Source organism: Triticum dicoccoides, unplaced genomic scaffold, assembly GCF_002162155.2.
Source record: "Triticum dicoccoides isolate Atlit2015 ecotype Zavitan unplaced genomic scaffold, WEW_v2.0 scaffold63658, whole genome shotgun sequence".
NCBI classification, from domain to species: Eukaryota; Viridiplantae; Streptophyta; class Magnoliopsida; order Poales; family Poaceae; genus Triticum; species Triticum dicoccoides.
In genome coordinates, this window is record NW_021288009.1 from 27,607 (window position 1) to 38,786 (window position 11,180).

The 11,180-nt window shown below is 45.9% G+C and overlaps 1 pseudogene; it reads right to left on the reverse strand.

Moving 5' to 3' along the window:
* Window positions 1–2,553: 2,553 nt before the first annotated feature.
* On the reverse strand, window positions 2,554–10,860 carry LOC119347300 (annotated as a pseudogene).
* Window positions 10,861–11,180: the final 320 nt, after the last annotated feature.

Sequence of the window (11,180 nt, forward strand, 5' to 3'; positions counted from 1 at the left end):
AAAAAAAAACCCAGCCACAGTAATGCTGACGCGTGGATGTCTTTTGGTCCCGGTTGGTGCCACCAACCGGGACCAAAGGCCCCCTGACTAGGCTCGGCGCACAGGGCCACGTGGAGGCACATTGGTCCCGGTTCGTGTTTGAACCGGGACTAATGGGTGGAGGTATTAGTAACGACCCATTAGTCCCGGTTCATGAACCGGGACTAAAGGCCCACAAGAACCGGGACTATTATGTGTTTTTCTACTAATGAAGGTAGAAAAGTGACAGCTCCATCCACCGTTGACTAACAGAATCTGTTTGACAATAGACGGTAGTGCTATTTGTGTATGATGAAGAACCTGAACTTGAGTGCTATTTTGGCACTTCAGTTTTTTATAGTGGTATTTTGGCACTTGTGGTTTCCACTAGTGGTATTCTGGCTATTCTCTCTTGGGAGTTGGGGAAGGCGGAGACGTGAGTGCGTGTTAGCGACAGCTTTTTCTCTCTGTGCGGGGATGGGAAGAAGTGTGGGCTGGTTTCGGGGCCACGTCCTATGCGGGGTGGGCTGCTCTTTTTTGTGCGCAAGTGGAAGGCCCTACCGATCGTAAGTGGAAGTACGAGGTTGAACCATCATGACATTCTTCTTTAATAGTAGAGATTTAGGTATATAAGATATGAGATTCCTGATGGCGGTTTAAATATCAACCCGAATATCATTTGTTGTTAGAAATTATTTATGACACCAAATTTTCTTATCATTGTATACTTTATTTTTGTAACCTAATATGTTTTGGTCTTGTTACTACACTGGTCTGTAGTTTTCAAGCAAAATATCCAAATGCCCTGCGTATAACCCGCCTACAAGGGGCACGTATATATCTTCTTCATGCGAGATCAACCGTAGCCTCGACACAAGCTATGCGCTAGTGGGCCGGCCAAACACACCATCCTTCATTCCTTAGTTAGTTATGTTCTTTCTTCCTTTTTGTTTATTTATATATTTATATTTAAAATATAAATATTACAATTACGATGAACATGTTCACCATGCACTGAAATAATGTTCATGCAGTGTAAAATTTTGTTCATGCAATTTTTAAAGAATGCTTGTACTATTCAAAAGGATGTGGGTCCATCTAAAAAATGTTCACACGTTTTGAATTTTGTGAATTTTCATTTTTTTAAGTTCACCACACATTTAAAAATACTCATGCAATGTAAAAGAATTGTTCGCACATTCTTTTTCAAATGTTCATACCATTTAAAATATATTCTTGCCATTAATTTTTTTCACATGTTTCAAATTTGTTCAATATTTTTTAAATAAAATCATGAAAATGTATCACCTGTGTAAAAAATGGCTGTACGGTTTGAAAAATTGTTCGTGGCTTTAAAAATGTTCGCTCATTTAAAAATATGTTTTGTGGCATTTTTTAAAATATGTTAATGAAAACTTAAAAAATATTAATGCAATTATACCAAATAATCTACGTGTGTTTACAAAATGTTCACTGTGTATTAAATTTGATTAATGTACAATATGTATTCTGGTAAAAGTTCAGTATTTATTTATAAAATATTCAACTTATATCTGAAAAATATTCGACCTATCTGTAAGAAAAGTGTTCAACATTTATTAAACAAAGTCAACTTTTATTTTGAAAAATGAAAAGAAAACTAAAAAAAGATATCCGGTTACAAAAGGTAAAAGAAAAGTCGATAAAATATATATTATTAAAAAAAAATTTGATTATATCCAACATGATTATTACTAGATTTTCATTGATTTTAGTTGCATAATAATCCAACCTAAAAATTTCCATATCTGAAATCGTGAAACAAATTATTCAAAAAGTTAAGAGTGACCAAGTGTGTCAAGGGGTACCTAATTTCTTCATATAAGTTCAAAGTTAAGTCACAAATCGTTGCCTAAAGCGACGAGGGACTTCTATGAGGTGGATACTCTTACACATATATTTCGATTTGGGCTTGAATTCACGTGTGGCAAAAACATTCCAACAAACATGCTATCTTTTCGGCTTGTACTGGATTCTCCTACTTGTAGACTTTCTTCGTTTGACACAAGTGTAAAATTAAATGCCTTCGGTTCAAATAAACGAATAACTAAATCAACAACGGGAATTCTTACCTTGGAGCATGGAATTTTGAGCTAGCTTTTGAGGCTACAAACAGTTCATTTACAATGCTCAGCCTAGACATCGACCGCAATTCATCAATACGTATCACAAACATCAACCGAAAATATGAACTTATTTGAACCTTTTGTACTCACAAGTAAAGGGGACTACCATTTCGAGGTGTGGAGCTCCCAACTGTCTGTGAGAGCAAAAGGGGGCAAAAGGTCAACGGCATTTTTGGAGACTAGGACTCTCGAACAAGTTGTCATGAAACAACACTAGAAATAGAGGCAATTGTACTTTTGGACAGCTTAAAGCAGGTAATTTCTTTTTGCCAGAAGGGCAAATGTACGAAACATGCAGCACACAAAAGGTTTGGGTCACGCCAAACATGAAACACTAGATCATCGTCACCAGCTCCACACACACGAACAATCATGCGTAGGCGGCCGGCACGAGCCGCGGCGTAACGGCCATGTCCACCTTCTCCTCGCCGTCCGGCAGCCGCCACTCGAACGAGTGCACCAGCATTCCGAGGAAGTACTGCACAAACACCATTCCAGCCAGCTTCCCGGCGCATATCCTCCTGCCGGCGCCGAACGGGATTAGCTCGAAGTTGTTACCCATCGGGTCGATCTTGGCCGCCGGCCCGGACAGGAACCGCTCCGGCCGGAACTCCAGCGGGTCCTCCCACGCCGCCGGGTCGCGGCCGATGGCCCAGATGTTGATGAGGAGCCGCGTGTTGGCGGGGACGTGGTGGCCGTCCACCTCGCACTCCTCGAAGGAGAAGTGCGGCAGGCTGAGCGGCGTGGACGGGTGGAGCCGCATGGCCTCCTTGCATATGGCCTGCAGGTAAGGGAGGTTGGCGATGTCGGATTCCTCGAGGCGGCGGTCACGGCCGACGACGCGGGCCATCTCCTCCTGGGCGCTCGCCATGATAGATGGGTTGTTCATCATCTCCGCCATTGCCCACTCCACAATGGACGATGTGTCCGTGCCGGCCGTGAACATGTCCTGCATGCATGCATACACGGGTTTAAATTTCCAAGTTCTACTATGTTTTTTCTGCATTTGTTCTTCTAGTTGCGTGCATGCCTATATGCACGTGTTCACGAGGATTATCCATCAAATCCAACGCATGTAGTCACCTTTAATTCAATTGCTCGGACTCGTGCCTCGAAGTGCATGCATATCATTTTCTCCTTCTGTACTATGTATAACAACCTTACATGCATATCATATTTGTTTCCACCCCTTGTGGGAGATGCCGAGATGGCTATGTAATGTAAGTTATGAAATGACACGGTCCTGCCCACTGCATGCACCCACTAGGCCACTAGCCCACCACTCTCAACTTAGTACATTTCTATCTCACAAATGTCTCCTATTTTTTTCTGTACACAATATGGGTGGCTAATAATGTTTTAAAGTATTGGCAGTGTGCATCACAATGATGCAAAGGCCGGGAGTTATCCTCTGTTTCTAAGAAAAATGTTTTGAAGAACAAGTTTGATTTATATTCTGTTTGTACAGATGTGTTTATTCTAAAGGAGAAATTTAAAACAAGAGTAATATTTCATATATTATTCAAAATGATTTTCTTATAACAAAAGTACAATAAAAAATGCTAGTAACATTTTTGTTTAACATTCTCAAGGTTCACTCTCTTCCGGAGTTCACCAGAATGTTTCATTGTGTTTTAGTGCACTTTGTTGTTCAAACAGAATATTTATCCGGGAGTTATTCCACCATATCCCACCATTCCTGAATATAAGGTGCAGACGCTTTTCGAGATTTAACTTTGACCATCAATTAGACCAATAATACATAAATCATGTTACAAAAAAAACACCATTGTAAACTTCTTTTGAATATGAATTCAATGGTATAATTTGCATGCCACATTACCCACATTTCATTGGTTAGATTTATGGTCATACTTAAATCTTGAAAAGCGTGCACACCTTATGTTCGAGAACAAAGGAAATATATGGTTGTTGCAAGTTTAAGACCAAAAAAAAAATCCATGTACTATATATCATGGTTTTGGGTACCGCCCGAGAAAAACGGATACCGGGCGGTTACCGCGTTTCTCGCCGCCCCACGAGAAATACCTATCCCCAGCAAAAAATACCGAAATTTTTGAATAATTTGAATTTGAACGCTACAGGTCTAATAAATAAGCTTTGGTTCTCATTTGAGACAACGCCTTCACTTTGGCGTAGTGGTAACCATCTGTTATGCGCCTCTAGAGGTAGCTGGTTCGAGTCCTCCTCCCGGAGTTTTTTTTGTTCTTTTTGTTATTTTTCAGAATAGGCAGTAAAAAAAATGACACTCCAGAGATTCGAACGCACGACGTCAACACCGCTAACGGCGCGCATAGTTCAGGTACCACTGAGCTAGTACCTCTTTTCTGACTCACATTAGTTCAAGATATTATTATATCTAAGTAAAAATTGTTTGAATTCAAAATTCAATTGTAAATTTCGTCCGAAATTTTTTCGGTATTTCTCGGTAACCGTGGTTACCGGGAATATCGCCCACCCACGAGGAAATTTGCCTATTTGGGATCCAAAACCTTGCTATATATGCTATTTGAGAGGTATAGGAGGAGAGAGGTGACGGGAATCTTGGGAAAAAAAGTTGTCATGCATAGGGGGAAAGGTTGGCACTATTTTGATGAATATGCATCGGCAAAATATGCATACATGTGAATACGCCAGTGAGGGTACAAATCTCCAACTCAATGAATGGCTGATGCATGCATGAGATATCCCACGTATGGTAGAATTACATTTCTCGTTTGTGTTCTGGTATGAAGTATTACCTCCGTCCGGGTTCATTGGGACCATTTGTATTTTGGGTCAAATTTTGAACATTTAGAAAACTAACAAGAGATAAATTATATGATAGAAAAAGTATATTGTTGGGTTTCTATTTGAAAGGGGCTTTCTGCAGTATAATTTTTGTGACATATAGTTTATGTTTTTATTAATTAAATTTACGATCAAACTTTAGCCCGTAATAAAAGGGGGCCTATAAACCCGGACAGAGGTAGTAGTACTAAAATGGCAATAAGTAGTAATCATTTACGGAAAAAGCGTGCATTGACTCGGGTGGCAAATTTGGTCTTACAACTGGTGCATAGGATGGAGTACTAATTAAACACAAACATAATCATCAACTCTGATTATCACATGACCTGAAGGCACTCCTAATGCCTCATATTTTAAAATATCTTATACTATAATAAATATGTGTTTGAACTTTTGATGCAACTTTTGCAATGTGTTGTATCTTAACGGAATAGCTTCACACACGATATCTGATGGACGACTTGTGGACGATAGTAGGATCTTACGTCCCGTAATCATGCAGGGATTTAATCTAACGGTGATTACCTACCGTCGTGCATGCATCGGCTGCAATATCGTCGGCTGCGTAGCACTGCTCGTATCTTAATGTTGTATCTAAAAGTACTCTGATTTAATGTGTTTTGTAAGACAAAAAGTTGTTGCTATCTTGGTTCAATGCTAAGATCTATATCTAGAGTATATATACAATAAAAACTATATTTTCTCATTTGATAAGCCGCGACATCAGATTTTTACCTAGATGGCAAGTTTTTTATACAGTACACCGTGAAGTACTGGACTGACTGGAGTGCACCTGGCAATCTGATCAGTTTGGTGCACTCAATTATACCATCACCACTGGTCAGTTGAGAATGACTTGTCGCCTTAACGTGCATGTTTGGTGTTAACTGCTAAGTAGTAGACCATAATCAAACATATCGTTATGCCCACATGGTTTCAATAGGAATCAAAGCAAAGGCAAAGCTACACTGCACCAACCGAGTACTAGAGAAATCGTTGTCACGTTCACTGTTCTCTTCCCAACCCAAAGGACTAAAATCAGTTTTGTTTACATGGAATGGAAAGGGTGAGTAATTGCTATCGATGGATCATGTGTGGACTGGAGACCGAGTTGGACAGACATGTAACCTTGCCTTTTTTTTCTTTCTTTCTGGGCAATGCTCTGCGCAGGTCGACCGGGGCGAGCACTTTGCCAGTCACCACGCAACCATCAGAAATGTAAACATGCCACAGATGAGGATATACTCCCTCCGTTCCTAAATATAAGTCTTCTTAGAGATTCCACTATGGACTACATACAGAGCAAAATGAGTGAATCTACACTCTAAAATATGTCTATATACATCCGTATGTAGTTTGTAGTGGAATCATGCCATGCCATGCATGCATGATTCCCTTGATTTAGGTTAGTAGGTGCAAAGTTTAAGGAATCATGCCATGCCATGGGATGGGTGTACGTACTGAAATTATTGCGTGGTATGCAACAAGAGCAGGAGTTTGCATCATGCTAGTACGACTACGGACACTCACACTAGCTAGATGTGGACCTTGGCTTGACTGGTTTTGAACCTACTACCTATATATACTCATCATCACGGACATGGCAGCGACGCCACTACCCTGCAGTAGCCGTCAACATTTGCCTCCATCTCTTTCCAACCACTCCACTAGCTAGGTTACGACCGACAATTATATTGCACCACCACCAGAACTGCTTCACTCGATCGAGTGCATTTGCTAATGGTGGTTCCCATGTCGATCGATCGTGCATACGTACGTACAGACGATGCGCATCCATCTCGATCAGTCATCATTTCAAGATAAGGGAGAAACTAATGGCGATGGTCTTGATGTCACGGTAATTAATCAGAAAGAAATGACGGAGAAAACAAACAGGATGGAATAGTGTGGGGATAGAGGTAGACGCTTACGAAGATGAGGCCCTTGATGTTGACCTCGGTGATGGTCTCGCCGTCCTCGCCGCTGCCGGCGCGGAGCCTGTCCACGAAGTCGAGGCGGCCCTCGCGGGCGCGCTCCTCGGCCGTCGCGGCGTGCTCGGCCAGCAGCTTGGTGATGAGCCCGTCGAACTGGCGGTGCACCCGGCGCAGCCTGGCCTGCACCCCCTGCAGGTCCAGCCACGACAGCGCCAGCACGAAGTCGCTGATGTTGAACAGCCCCGCGCCGGTCAGCAGCGACACGATCATCTCCTTGTAGCTGTTCGACTCGTCGCCCTGCGCGTCGAACACCGCCTGCTCACCGTGATCTGCCCCACGATGTTGGCCAGCGCGCACACCAGCACCTCCGGCACCACCACGGGTCGCCCGGCCTCAGCGGCCTGCGCCATGCCGCGCAGGGCGCGCCCCAAGCAGGTGCAGCTCGCCAGCTTCCGCATCAGCTTCCACTTGGGCCCGTAGTCGGCGAGCACCATGTTCGCAGTTCACCCGGCCGACGGCGACGACGCCACCACCACGCCGCAGGTGCCCATCCGCAGGTACATGACGGGGCCGTACTTGCGCGCTAGGGCGGCGAGGCCGGTGTGCGGGGCCGGGCAGACGAAAGGCAAAGTAAATTGCATAAAACCATCACTTTGAGGGTTAGATTTGTGAAAAATGCTAGGATATAGGTTTTTTTTTACAGAAAACACCACATCTTGCATAATTGTTTTTGTAAAAATCACTGATTGACGAATTTGGCTCGGTTAAGCGCGTTTATGACAGATGAAGCCTTTTTTTTTGCCTATGTGGCGTAACATTTCGTGCCATGTCAATCTTAATATAATTTTACAAAGTAGTCCATAGATTTTACACAGACACCCCTAAACCTAAATGAAGAAAAAAGGCAATCAGCCCCGTGCATCCTCTCCACTGGTTGGAGCGGTCAACGCAGCCGGCGTCGGGCGCCTCCTCACGCAAGAGGCCAAATCATGGGGAGGGGGCGGCATCCCACGTTGGATCCGGCAGCCGGCGTTGGGTGGCTCCTCGTGCTGGAGGCCAAATTGGGGTCGCGACGTGAAATCCCTCACCGGATTCGACAGCTCGAGCGGGGCGTTTCCTTGCACGGGAAGCGAAATCGGGGCAGCGCCGCGACATCCCTCGCCAGATCCGGACGAGGTGCTTGCCCTGGGGTCAAATCGGGTCGTCAGCGCGACATCCCTCGTCGGAGATGGTGGTGCCTGGAGCACGTGCGCGCACCGGTGTTGGCGGCTCACCTGGTGGTGCGCGGCGCGTGTGGTGCATCGAGGGCACCACCACCGTGTTGGAGTGGAGCGGGGAGCGCTGGGGCAATACCTGGCCATGGGAAGCCCGGCCCGGCCCAGCCGGCCTGGCCTGAAAAAGCCCGACCCGACCCGGCCTGACGCTGCCTCTGGGCCGGGCTTAGGCCTAGATTTTGAGCCCGAAGGCTGGGCCGGGTCGGGCCCGGGCCCGTCGTTTTTGCGTTTTTCTGACGGTCAGGCCGGGCCGACCCGGAGCCCGACGGGCTTTTAGGTGTTCGGTCCAGGCTCAGGCCCAGAAAATAGGCCCGATGGCCGGGCTGGGCCCGGGCATGGGTTTTTTGCATCGGGGTTGGCTAGGCCCGGCCCAAAGCCCGGCCGGCCCGGGGTATGGCCAGGTATAGCTGGGGCTGGCTCGAGGTGGGCCCTTACCCGCCGGGTCTTGAGGCCGGCACAACGTGCGCAGTCGAGCGGCGACAGCGCCGGGCACGTGGTGGTGACCGGTGCCATCGAGTTCGAGGAACGCTACAGAGGGCATGCGTTGTGGGTGTTCGACTTCAAGTCCAAGAACTGGACTGTGGTGCACCCTCCTCCGTAGTTCGCCGGCTTCGGCTGATCCGGCGAGCTACTACTTGCGGCAGCGTGTGATAACCGACAAGTGTAGGGGATCAGTTGTAGCCTCTTTCGATAAGTAAGAGTGTCAAACCCAACGAGGAGCTAAAGGTAGAACAAATATTCCCTCAAGTTCTATCGACCACCGATACAACTCTACGCACGCTTAGCGTTCGCTTTACCTAGAACAAGTATGAAACTAGAAGTAATTTGTAGGTGTTGTTGAATAGTTTTGCAAGATAATAAATAGTACGTAAATATAAACTAGGGGCTGTTTAGATAAAGAAGCAATAAAGTAAATATAGCGAGTGTGAAAAAGTGGTGGAAGAAGTTGTGGAATTGTTCCTAAGCAATTGACTACGTTACTAGACCGATAGCAAGTTTTATGTTGGAGAGGCATAAGCTAACATACTTTCTCTTCTTGGATCATATACACTTATGATTGGAACTCTAGCAAGCATCCACAACTACTAAAGATCATTAAGGTAAAACCTAACCATAGCATTAACACATCAAGTCTCCTTTATCCCATACGCCACAACCCCCTTACTCGGGTTTATGCTTCTTTCACTCAAGCAACCCACTATAAGTGAATCATGAACGTATTGCAACACCCTACAGCGGGAATCCCTCACGCTTGCGCGACACGGAGGGCACAATAGGGCAGCAACATAACCACACGCAAATTAAATCAATCATAGAAATTCATCAATCACCGATAGGACAACGAAAATCTACTCAGACATCATAGGATGGCAACACATCATTGGATAATAATATGAAGCATAAAGCACCATGTTCAAGTAGAGGGTACAACGGGTTGCGGGAGAGTGGACCGCTGAATATAGATGGGGGAAGGTGATGGAGATGTTGGTGAAGATGGCGGAGGTGTTGGTGTAGATCGCGGTGATGATGATGGCCCCCAGCAGCGTTCCGGTGCCACCGGAAGCGAGGGGGAGAGAGCCCCCCTTCTTCTTCTTCCTTGACCTCCTCCCTAGATGGGAGAAGGGTTTTCCCTCTGGTCCTTGGCTCCCATGGCGTGGGAGGGGCGAGAGCCCCTCCGAAATTGGATCTATCTCTCTGTCTCTCTCTGTTTCTGTGCTCCCAGATTCTGCCCTTTCACCGTTTCTTTTATATTCGGAGATCCGTAACTCCGATTGGGTTGAAACTTTCGCCCAGATTTTTCTCCTAAAATTAGCTTTATTGTGGCAAAAGAATAACAACAACCGCCTTACGATGGGCCCACGATGGTCAGGGGCGCGCCCAGGGGAGCAGGCGCGCCCCCTGCCTCGTGGCCACCTAGGGCACCGTCTCGCGTTGATTCTTCCTCCCATATTTCCCAAATATTCCAAAAATATTCTCTGTCCGTTTTTATCCGTTTGGAATCCGTTTGATATGGGGTTTCTGCGAAACATAAAACATGCAACAAACAGGAACTGGCACTGGGCACTGGATCAATATGTTAGTCCCAAAAATAGTATAAAAAGTTGCCAAAAGTATATGGAAGTTGTAGAATATTGGCATGGAACAATCAAAAATTATAGATGCGACGGAGACGTATCAGCGTGCGGGATCCTCTCCTCGGGCGGCTGCGGGAGCAAGGCTGACAAAGCCCAGGGAGATGGGGAAGGGCCTGGGGGGTACGAGGAAAGAATGTTGGGGGTGTTTCTGCTTTTTGACCCATCTAGTGCTCTTTTTGGCAAAACGGTATGCCACGTCAGCGAAAAACGGACCCCATCTGTCATAAATGCACTTAACCGAGCCTCCACCGATCAGTGGTTTTTGCAAAACAATTACACAAGATGTGATGTTTTCTGCAAAGAAACTGTATCCTAATATTTTTCGTAAACCTAACCTTAAAAGTGGTGGTTTTATGCAATTTACTTCTAACGGTGTTGCACCGAGAATCGAGACGCCAAGAGGCCCCGGCGGTAGCCGGGAGCTGCGGTGGTTCAGGGAGCGGTATAGCGCTAGGTGGAGCGGGAGGCACAGGAGGATGCAGGAGAGCACAAAGGGGTCGGTGCACAGAGCGGCGAGCTGCATGGCGGCGGCGCGCGCTGCAGCTGTGCAAACTGAGATGAAGTCGTGGACTCCTCAATCAGTGGCGGAGCCAGGGGAACCAGCAGGGGCCCTGCCCCCCCCCCCCCTAACAATACTGATTTGAGTCTAGTATTAGTGTAAACTTTGATGTTTTGCTGCTAAAATGATGTATTTTCATGAACTGGCTCTCTTTAACAAGACATAACAGTACTTGGCCCTCCTCATTCGAATTTCCTGGCTCCGCCACTGTCCTCAATGGCAGCAGTATTAGGCCGCACTAGCTTTAGGAAAGCAAGGTGATAAGCTCCATCGTGTAAAGCTTT